We start from the raw sequence: 11,633 nt of genomic DNA, 5'->3' as shown, positions 1-11,633 counted from the left end.
CAGGCTGGGCTGGCTGGAGGCGCACATACAACCAGGTGATATTGATGAGCCCCTAAGACATACGGGATACCGCTGAGCACTTTTCATACATTATTGCATTTAACTGTCACAAGCAGCCACCGTGACGTGGGCATCATTCGTACATATCCCCGTTTACAAAGAAGTGAGTTGAGTTACTTCCTAACCTTGCAAACTTGAGTGAGTTATCATCTTACTTCTTTGTATTCTTAGCATTATCTCTGGTGCTCCTTGGCTTGAAGAAGCATCACCCTGATCTCTGTCTTCATCTTCACACGTTGCTCTCCTCGTGTGCACATCACTGTGTCCAAATTCCCTTTTTTCATAAGGACATCAGTCATACTGGATTAGGGCCCACCTAATGACCTCATCTTAACTAATTACATCTGCAAAGACCCTATTTCTAAATAAGGTCACATTCAGAGGTACTGGGGTTAGTACTTTAACACATGAATCTGGGGGAGGGGGGGACACAATTCAACCCATGACAGAATTTATCATGTAACCTACTCTCCACCAAACACCAGAGTCACATTTGATTCTCCCATCAACTGTACAAGGTAGGGATATGTATTATCTTCATTTTATAGATGAAAACACTGAAGTTCAGAAAGGTTGGGCAATTTACCCAAAGGCACACAGCAATTAGTAAAATAAGGCACTGGGATTTGAACCTGACCACGAGTGATATTTGATCACTTTAGAGTCAGACAGACCTGGGTTCAGGTCCCAGCTGTGTGACCTTGTGTAAGGCATTCGGCCTCTCTGAGTCTCAGTATCCTTGTTTACACAAGGGGTTAACACTGTACTGTCAGCAGTGAAGAACTGCTGCTCAGCAGTGGCGGGGGTGGGGTGAGGTCTAGCCCAGTGCCTGGCACACAGTAGAAGAAGTGATGTTAATTTAAACATAGCAGTAGCCCCACCACCACCAGAGCACATCCTGTGTTCTGGTGGTTCTGGGTGGCAGCCTCACTATGGCCAGCTGTCCTCACTGAGTCCCTGGGGCAGGTAGAGCCAGGGAAGCATGCAGATCCCACACTCTCCAGCCCAGAGCTCCCTGGGGCTATCCCCCCCCCCCCCCCCCCCCCCGCCTCCAGCTTCCCACCTGACATGCTCTCCACTGGGAGAGGAGAGGGAGCTGGCTGCTAGGGGCTTTATTCCTCATGCTCAGGCCCCGGGATGTTGTCTGTATAGAAAATGTGGCCCGTGTACGAGTCAGGGAATGATCGTGGCCCCTGAGAGAGGCTGCCCGCTCCCCAGCTGTCTCCCCCTCAGGAACAGGCCCAGGAGAAAGCATAGGGTCAGAGAACAGAGCTGGGTGGGTGGATGTGGGACTGCGGGGAGGGGCTGACCACAAAGCGGCAGCATGAAGTGATGGCAAGTGTTCTGCATCTTGATTTGATTGTGGTGATAGTCACACAACTCTCTGCATTTGCCAAAATTCACAGCTGTACACTAAAAAGAGTGAATTTCATTGTATGTGAATTAAAAATAAATAAAAATTTTAAACAATAAATGCTGGAGAGGGTGTGGAGAAAAGGGAACCCTCTTGCACTGTTGGTGGGAATGTAAATTTATACAGCCACTATGGAGAACAGTATGGAGGTTCCTTAAAAAACTAAAAATAGAACTACCATACAGCCCAGCAATCCCACTCCTGGGCATATACCCTGAGAAAACCATAATTCAAAAAGAGTCATGTACCACAATGTTCATTACAGCACTATTTACAATAGCCAGGACATGGAAGCAACCTAAGTGTCCATCAACAGATGAATGGATAAAGAAGATGTGGCACATATATACAATGGAATATTACTCAGCCATAAAAAGAAACGAAATTGAGTTATTTGTAGTGAGGTGGATGGACCTAGAGTAGAGACTGTCATACAAAGTGAAGTAAGTCAGAAAGAGAAAAACAAATACCATATGCTAACACGTATATATGGAATCTAAAAAAAAAAGTTCTGAAGAACCTAGGGTAAGGACAGGAATAAAGACGCAGATGTAGAGAATGGACTTGAGGACACGGGGAGGGGGAAGGGGAAGCTGGGACAAAGTGAGATAATCACGTGGACATGTATACATTACCAAATGTAAAATAGCTAGTGGGAAGCAGCCGCATAGCAAAGGGAGATCAGCTCCTGCTTTGTGACCACCTAGAGGGGTGGGACAGGGAGTGTGGGAGGGAGACGCAAGAGGGAGGAGATATGGGGATATATGTATATGTATAGCTGATTCACTCTGTTATAAAGCAGAAACTAACACACCATTGTAAGCAATTATACTCCAATAAAGATGTTTAAAAAAATAAATTAAATTAATAAAAATTTAAAAAGCCATTCAGAAGATCCAAATTCTAAATGTCAAGACATTTTAGGAATGACTTAACAAATTTATTTAGCTTGTAGTTTCCTTTTAATGCAAGCAAAAGACCGATATAATATAAATATGCCTTAAAGATCTCTAAGTAAGTTTTAAATAAAAATTCTAAATAATTTAAAAGAGAAAAGCAAAAGAGCGGGTTCATCACAGAGAGACAGGGGTGGCACCTGGCCCCTACCCTCTCCGTTTCTCCCTCCCTCCAGCCTGGATCTTCTGGGCTCTTCCCCTGGTCGTCCTGCTATACCTCTGCTGACCTCCTCCCACTCACAGGAGGCTGAGTATTGTCTCTGGGGTTTGATGACTTCTATCAGGCTCCCTGACTGCCCCAGGGACACAGAAAAAGGAGCTACCCTCAGTGTGGGTGGCTCTAGGTAAGAGGCGTGTGAGGCAAGGTTGTGGCAGGACACAGGTGGAGCTAAACGGAGGCAAGTTTAGAACATTTGCAGAGATGTGAACAGGATTACGAAAGCCACTGTGAAACTTCCAGGCACCCAAGGCCTAGCATCAGCAGGGAACTGTCACCACCCACAGAGTGGCTGTCCTCCAGGACCTGCAGCTGTGCGAGATTGGGGGCTCTATGGCTTCCACTCTCCCACCCTCCTATTTCTTGCCAGTGCCTCCCCTTAGCCAAATCCACCCGGAATCCAGAGATCAAGGGAGCCTGTGTCATGCAGGTCCAGCTCAGCCGCTTTGAGGCATGAAGTAGGGCAGAAAAAAGCAGAGGGTGGTGGGGACAGGAGGCAAGAGGAGAGAAAGCAGAGCCACTGGGAAGGGAGGACTCTCATGGGGAAATTGGGAGCATACCCTGGGCCCATGGTTACCTCAGGCTTCTACCCAGGGACAGCCAGGCGTCCCAGCTATTCCAGGGTGGGAGTTCCTAGATGAATGAATGAATGAATGATAAATTTGAAAATGGATGAGTGACAGAAGGAATGGGAATGAGCCTGTTCCTATTGGCACTAAGAAGGAGGTGGATCCTTTTTCCCAGGATCCCCACCCTTGCAGGCCTTTAAGGACTATTTCCAGAATACCCACTTTGGGGCCCTACACAGGACCCTGAGCAAGAGAAGCAGAGGCCATGGGCTGGGCAGGACAGGGCAAGGTGGGCCATCAGGTACTGGGGAGCCTGCAGGTCCTGTAGGATGAAAGGCTTTGCTCCTCCTCCCTCACACTGGAAACCTACTCCCGGGCTGCCTCCCGTCCTGCCCCACCCTGCTCCCCAGGCCCCGCCTTCTCCAGCTGGGCCACTCAGGGACATAGACTGGGTTCACAGGGCTCAGTCAGGCGTTGGTGCTGCAGGGGAGGGGAGGCACAGCAGGGTGGAAACCAAGGGACCTGTCACCCTGATTCGTACAGTGTGCGCGTCTGCAGAGCAGCAGCCAGGATCCCCAGAGCGGGCCTCCTGGTGGGAGGAGCAGAGCCTGGCCTCGGACCGTGCGTGTTCTCAGAGTACCCTGGGAGGTAAGGCAGGTGGTAGCTGATGGGGAAAAGGAGGGTAGCCACCATTCCCACTGAGACCTGCCCCGACAACTTGTTGGTCCCTGGGGGCTGAAGGGAATTGTGGACCAGCTCCGGGGTCTACACCGAGAGGTATTCCAGGTGCAGGATGAAGCAGCAGGGGCAATTACCAGGGGATCCTGACCACAGGACCACCAATAAGCCACGCCCAGACCTTAGAACACGCGTTTTCCTGGATCTGGACATCTGTCCTGACTCATAAAATCTGAGGTGACCCTGAGGACTGTGCAGCCCCACAAAGCTCCATCAAAGCTGCAGCCTTGGGGCTTCCCTGGTGGCGCAGTGGTTGAGAGTCCGCCTGCCGATGCAGGGGACACGGGTTCGTGCCCCGGTCCGGGAAGATCCCACATGCCGCGGAGCGGCTGGGCCCGTGAGCCATGACCGCTGAGCCTGCGCGTCCGGAGCCCGTGCTCCGCAACGGGAGGGGCCACAACAGTGAGAGGCCCGTGTACCGCAAAAAAAAGCTGCAGCCTCTCTATCACTGGGGCTGCCACCCTGTGGCCATCTCAGTGCCTCAGTCCTCCCTCCTCTGCCCCATCGTCCAAGGCCATCCTTCTTCAGGCAACTTTCCTGCCCACACCCTCTGCCCAGGACCTTTCCTGGGGACAACTTACCCAGATGGGACAGGAAGACAGTATAGTAAACTGTCCAGAGGTAAGCCCTAGAGTAGCCACTAAGAAAATAGAAAAAAAAAAAAAAAGTTAAAAAAAAAACTCATTAAAGGAATAATAAAAATGTTATACTAGAAAATATTCACTTAATGCAAAATAAAGCAGTCTAGGCAAAATAGAGGAACAAAAAGGAAATGATATATTTAGAAAGCAAGTAAAATGGCAAATGCAAATACAACTATATTAGTAACGTGAATGGATTAAAACAAGATCCAACAAGATACTGTCTATAAGAGACATACTTTAGATTTTTTAAAAAAATATTTATTTATGTATTTTTATTCAGTGGCTGCATCACGTCTTAGTTGCGGTGCCTGGGCTTCTCTCTAGTTTTGCAGTGCGGGCTTAGTTGCCCCGCGGCATGTGGGATCTCAGTTCCCTGACCAGGGATCAAACTGGCATCCCCTGCATTGCAAGACGAATGCTTAACCACTGGACCACCAGGGAAGTCCCACAGACATACTTTAGATTTACAGATACAAAAAGATTTAAACTAAAAGAATAGAAAAAAGTTTTATCATGCAAACAGCAACCATAAGAAAACTGGAGGGCTATACTGTCATCAGACAAAATAGGTTTTAAAACAAAAAAAGTAACTCAAGATAAAGAGGGACATTTTATAATGATAAAAGTACAATGCATCAGAAAGGTGACAATTGTAAACATAAGTGCACCTAACAACAGATCCATACCTCATTCCGTATACAAAAGGTAACTCAAAATGGATCAAAGATCTTATATGTAAGAGCTAACACTGTAAAACTCTTATAAGAAAACACAGGGTTAAATTTTTCTAAACATAGACTAGGCAATGATTCCTTAAATATGTTGCCGAAAGTACAAGCAACAACAACAACGAAAAAAAACAGATTGGACTTTATCAAAACTAAAAACTTTTGTGCTGCAAAAAAAAAAAACCATAAAAAATTAAAATAACCCACAGTATGGGAAAAAATATTGACTAGTCATATACCTGATAAATGACTTGAATCTAGAATATATAAAGAACACTTACAACAAAATAATAAAAAGACAAATAACTCAATTTTTTAAATGGGCAAAGGACTTGAATAGACATTTCTCCAGAGAAGACACATAAATGACTAATAAGCTTGTGTAAAGATTTTCAACATCATGAGTCATTAGGGAAATGCAAATCAAACCACAATGAAATACCACTAGGTTGGCTGTAATCAAAAAAATCAGATAATAATAAGTGTTATCAAGGAAGTAGAGAAATTGGAACCCTCATATGTTGCTGGTGGGAATGTGAAGTGGTACAGCCACTTTGGAAAACAATTTGACAGTTCTTCAAAAGGTTAAAGGTAGAATTACCCTATGATGCAGCAATTCCACTCCCAGTAATATACCCAAGAGAAATTACAGCATATGTCCTCACAAAAACTTGCCCATGAATCTTCACAGCAGCATTATTCATAATAGCCAAAAAGTGGAAACAACCCAAATTCTATCAGCTGATGAATGGATAAAGTATGGTACATACTTTGGTACATACACATTACTTGGCAACAAGGAATGAAGCATGGATACCTGGTAAAACATGGATAAACCTTGAAAACATTATGCCAAGTGAAAAGCCAAACACAAAGGATTACTTATATGAAATGTCCAGAACGGGCAGATCCATAGAGAAGAAGTGTGGATGGGTGGTCACCTAGGGCTGGGGTACGGATGGTGGTGGGAAAGAGGGAGTGAAGGCTGCAGGGTATGGGGTTTATTTTTGGATGATAAAATGTTTTAAAATTGATTGCAGTGATGATTGCACAACTCTATGAATATACTAAACTATTAAGTTATACTCTTTAAACAGGTGAATTTATGGTATGTGAATTATATCTCAATAAAGCTGTTACCAAAAAAAAAAAGCCAAACATATAGGAATTTGAGGTCACTACTCTGTGCCAGGACATCTGGTGCCTCATTATGGCCCCAGCTGTGGTTTTGACCCACTGGCCTCTACTCCCTTGCCATCTGACCCCCTCTCTTCATACTACCTGGAAGGAACAGCTGCCACTTCCCCTCCCTCAGCCCCTGTCTAAGATCTTGCTTGTCTCAACACTGTGGAGTGGGGCTATGGTGCTGAGTGAGATCAGGTCCTTGACCAGAGGCCCCATGGCAAGTCTTGGCCCAAACTCCTGCAAGCCTGTCTCTTCTGTCTCTAGGGGGCCTCATTCACATCATAGCCAATGTGGATCTATTACGAAACTTTCCCAGCCAATGGAAGGGAGTATTCTGTCTTGAGAAGCTGCACTTTTCACTAATTTGCACAAAGTTGCCTTACAGTCTGAATATGCGCTGTTCTATACAGTAGCCACTAGCTACATAGGGCTATTTCTATTAAAGTGAATTAGAATTAAATAAAAAGTAAAAATTCAGGGGAGTTCCCTGGCAGTCCAGTGGTTAGGACTCCACGCTTTCACTGCCGAGGGCGCGGGTTCAATCCCTGGTCGGGGAACTAAGATCCTGCAAGCCGCGTGGCACGGCCAAAAAATAAAAAAAAATAAAAATTCAGATCCTCAAGTGCACTAGCCATATTACAGGGGCTCAGTAGCCTCATGGGGCCATCGTATTGGACAGTGCAGACATAGACATTTCCATCATCGCAGACAGTTCTGTTGGACTGTGCTGCTCAGAACCACTGGAAGAGGCTTTGTGGGATCTTGAGAGCAGGACCGTGAGGGATGGGAAGAAGCGAAATGGGTGGGAAGAAGAGGAAATTGCAGTCAGGAAGCCACACATATCTCCTCCCCTCTTTGCCCCACCCTCTTAGCTTCTCCAAGCCCTAATGGGATCCCCAGGGAGCGGTCTTTGAGAAAAAAGATAGTCAGAAAAGAGATTGGGGAAGCCCCAGGTTCTCCAGTGGGCCCAAGGTTGATTGGCAAGCTTCCCTCCAGGCTGGAGAGCCTCGTGGCTTGGAGGTCCCTGTGTGGCGCCTGGAAACATTCTGCCAATACCCCCCCTCCAGGTCCTGGCTCTGCTGCGAGGTTCAGATATGCACTCTGATTGCCCTGGTCTTTCTTTGCCAAAAACGAAAACAGAAAAATGCACAAACCCTCCTAAGATCCCAGCAGGTTCCATCTGACAAGGAAGTACTGCGTTCCGACTGTGATATTAACCTGTGAGTGGTGTTGGTCTAGTGTGTGAGCTGACACTGGTACTTGAGTAGGCATGCTGCAGCTTGGCACAGTCCCTGGAACACAGTGAGGTGGACCCCTGAAGGCCTTCTAAGGGGCAAAGGGAGTCCTTCCTGGAAGGGGGCTGGCGGCCTAGTTATTCTGAATTGTGGGGAGAGGTGGCCAGCTGTGGGGTACAGCTGTGGAATTAGAATCTCAGATCGGGGCTTCCCTGGTGGCACAGTGGTTGAGAGTCCGCCTGCCAATGCAGGGGACGCAGGTTCATGCCCCGGTCCAGGCGGATCCCACATGCTGCGGAGCGGCTGGGCCCGTGAGCCATGGCCGCTGAGCCTGCACGTCCGGAGCCTGTGCTCCACAACGGGAGGGGCCACAGCAGTGAGAGGCCCGCGTACCGCAAAAAAAAAAAGAATATCTGATCTGTGATAAACAGCACATCCCCGCCCCCTGTCCCCCTGCTGCAGCTGCTCAGCTGGTCAGGTCAGCCGGGGTAACCTTCTCCTGGGGTGGACATGTTGTTGTGAGCAGGGAGAGAGGGTCCTAGGGGAGTAGGGAGCTGGAGACAGGAGCCACTGAGGGAGGTGACTTGGGGGCAAGTTGGTGACTTGCAGGGGCAGATGGGGATGGGGGTTGGGATGCTGCACAGCCTGTTCCCACATACCACGTCCAAACGACATCATGCGGTGCACACACGCTTGCACGCGGTTGTGTGGGCCACGTGAAGGGTGTGGAAGAACAGACCTTGTTACCATTGGTTACACCGGATGCGAGTGATGGGCAAGGAAGGGCTGGAGCAGGTGTAATGATGGGCTTTGCCTTTATTCCTTTGTGGTAGCTTATTTCATTTGTTACAACTGGTGTGACTTGAAAGGTCAAAATTTAAGTACAAAATTTAATCATTTACTAACCCCTTCTCTCCCTCCCTCTTTACAGCATTAAAGTGGCTTCCAGCCACCAAAGGCAGAGGGAAAACCAAGCTGCTGCTATTGACAGTACAACCTGAAGGAGGTAAGGAACAGAAAGTAACTATGTTGGGATCGTCTGTGTACCAGGTGCTGCACATGCGTCAAGCACACATCACATGCTTGTTGCCTTATTAGACTCTCCCAGCCTACCGTAGCGGTTATTACTTCCTTTTCCAGATGAAAGATTTTGGCTTAGGGAGGTAGAGTAACTTAGTAGAATATGTGGTAAGGTTAGCATATCAGCTAAGGGCCCAGGAGAAAAGAGAATTCCCCTCAAAAGGGTTTAGCTAAAGAGAACTTAAAGGAGGGACCATTTACCGATCTGTAGACACGGTATTAGAGAATCACCAGGGGGCTTCCCTGGTGGTGCAGTGGTTAAGAATCCGCCTGCCAGTGCAGGGGACACGGGTTCGAGCCCTGGTCTGGGAAGATCCCACATGCCGCGGAGCTACTAAGCCCATGTGCCACACCTACTGAGCCCGCGTACCACAACTACTGAAGCCCGCGTGCCACAACTACTGAAGCCCACGCGCCACAACTACTGAAGCCCACGCGCCTAGAGCCCATGCTCCACAAGAGAAGCCACCGCAATGAGAAGCCCGTGCACCACAACGAAGAGTAGCCCCCGCTCACCGCAACTAGAGAAAAGCCCGTGCGCAGCAACAAAGACCCAACGCAGCCAAAAAAAAAAACAGCAGCAGCCAACCCACAGCTGCAGCCAGTTTAAAAAAAAAAAGAATCACCAGGGAACTAACAATAGTAGGGAGCCATTGCCACTCCCTGGGCTGAGCGGATAAGGGGAAGGACTAGTGGTACCATGGGAGCTGTGCTGAGCAGAAGGAGGCCAAGAAGAAATACCCCAACCGCTCTCCTCCCCTGCCCTTCAGGCCCCGCCTGCACCTCTCATTGGCTGACCCAACAGGAAGCCAGAGGGCACGAAAGCCAGAGCAATGCCGTCTGTAGGGGGTGGAGAGGGAGAATGAATGGAAGAGGTAGAAAGGGAGATCAACCAGCACAGACAGTCAGTGGTGGAGCAGGATTTGAACTCAGGACTCACTGACTCTAAACCCTGGAGCCCTTGTGCTGCCCTACGGAGCCACGCACGCTACTGTGCCCACACACCCAGCTGGGTCCCAAACACCACTCCATTCATGGGGACATCCTGTCAAATAAGGACTCAAGCCTGGGCCTGAGATATTACTTCTTTCTCTAGCCAGAATGTTCCTGTTCTAAAGAAAGTACTGGATTTTGGTGAGGATGGTGGCATCTGGTTCCACTAGCCCAGCAGAGAAAAGTGAGCCCTTTATTCCAAGCCTGACGTTTGAGTGCACCTGCGGTCGTGTGCTCATGCCCCTCCCTCTGCCAGGATCCCCATTCCCCTTCCCTTGGTCTGGCCCGGGCATTCTGGCCGTCGCTATTCCTGATTCATTCATCCCTGTATTCCTGTATCTGGCTCAATACCTGGCAGCAAAGAGGCTCACACGGATCAGTCACGGTGGAGACTCAGCCGCTCTCCAAATAACACCCTTTCCTCTGGGCTCTGGGATTTTATTTCACAGAGCGAGTTTTCCAGACGCTTCTGTACCTTCTGTTGCAGATAAAGAATGTTAGTATTGCCTTTTCAGGTTGGGCCTCAGCAGGAGATGATGATGATGTCAATAAAAATAATAATGTATTTTGGGTGTTTAAAAGGTGCCAGGCACTGTAAAAAGATTTTTATACTCATTGTCTCATTCGTCAGACACCACTTATGCAAATTCTCTCAGCTGCACCTTATTCCAGTTCTCCACAGTCTGCAAGCGGCTCTGCACAGGTGCATCCCCGTGGCGTCTTGCCTCAGGCCCTGGCTATAAATCTCTCCTGTTTGGCTTTGGAATTTCCCTGTTGCACCCTCGGTAGCCCACTTGAGCACTCATTAACACCTAACTGGGAGCAGCTAATGCCCTCCGGTGCTACCCTAGACCAGCGGGGCACTGATGTCAATGGATAAGTGCTTCCACTTTCTGGCTGAGCTGCTTTCGTACAGATGGTCCTGTGGCATTGGACACACACATGCCCACAGCAGTGACCAGCTACTCCATAAGGCAGTCTTGTATTGGCTTTTCATCCTTCCCCGTTTTGCTCTCCCACCCCTCATTTCTGCTCCCTGGATCATATTCCAAAACTTGCATGTAAGCCTTTGTCTCGACAATCCTTATAACAATCAGGATGGAGGTACTATTATTATCCCCACTTCACAGGGGAGGAACCTGAGGCTTAGCAAAGTTTAGTAACCTGCCAAAATCATACAGGGGGTAAGGGCAGAGCCAACTGAAACGTTTAGGCAGGAAGGAGAGGGTGTGAAATGCTCCTCTCAGGAGAGGGAGATTGGATTTACCAGGGAATTGTGATAGAATTTCTGGCAGTCTTGTGTGTCTTTTGAGGCTGTGGCCATGAATTTGAAGCAAATCCGGTCACCCAAGGGCTGGGATGTTCTCCAGCGATACTCAGGTGCTCCGACAGAGGCACTGTGGGAGGGCAAGGGTGAGGGGTTGGGCAGAGCAGTAGGCAGCTGGGAGTCAGGGTGACCAGGGGTGTTGGGGGGCTTGGGCTCCTGGCAATGATAAGGCGTGTGGGCCCTGGGACCCCAAGGACCTGGCATTGAACCCAGGCTCTGTGGTTTACTCCCAGCATGACTCTGAACAGCTCACCTGACTCCTCAGATTCCTCATCTGTAAAATGGGAATAAAGGCACCCTCGCCCGCATGGCTGGGGGGACAGTTAGAGATCCCGTAAGAGAAGTAATAAGAGCTAATGCCTACGTGCCCAGCCCCGTGCTGAGTGCACTTTCCAGCGTTAAAGTGGGTGCTGTTAGAGCCGCAGGTCACAGAGAAGAAAAATTAGCCACTGTAAGTTGAATGACTTGCCTGAGGCCACACAGCAGA

Source organism: Leucopleurus acutus (assembly GCF_964270905.1).
Source record: "Leucopleurus acutus genome assembly, chromosome: 9".
Classification (NCBI taxonomy): Eukaryota; Metazoa; Chordata; class Mammalia; order Artiodactyla; family Delphinidae; genus Leucopleurus; species Leucopleurus acutus.
Note: the sequence above shows the minus strand (reverse complement) of the source record.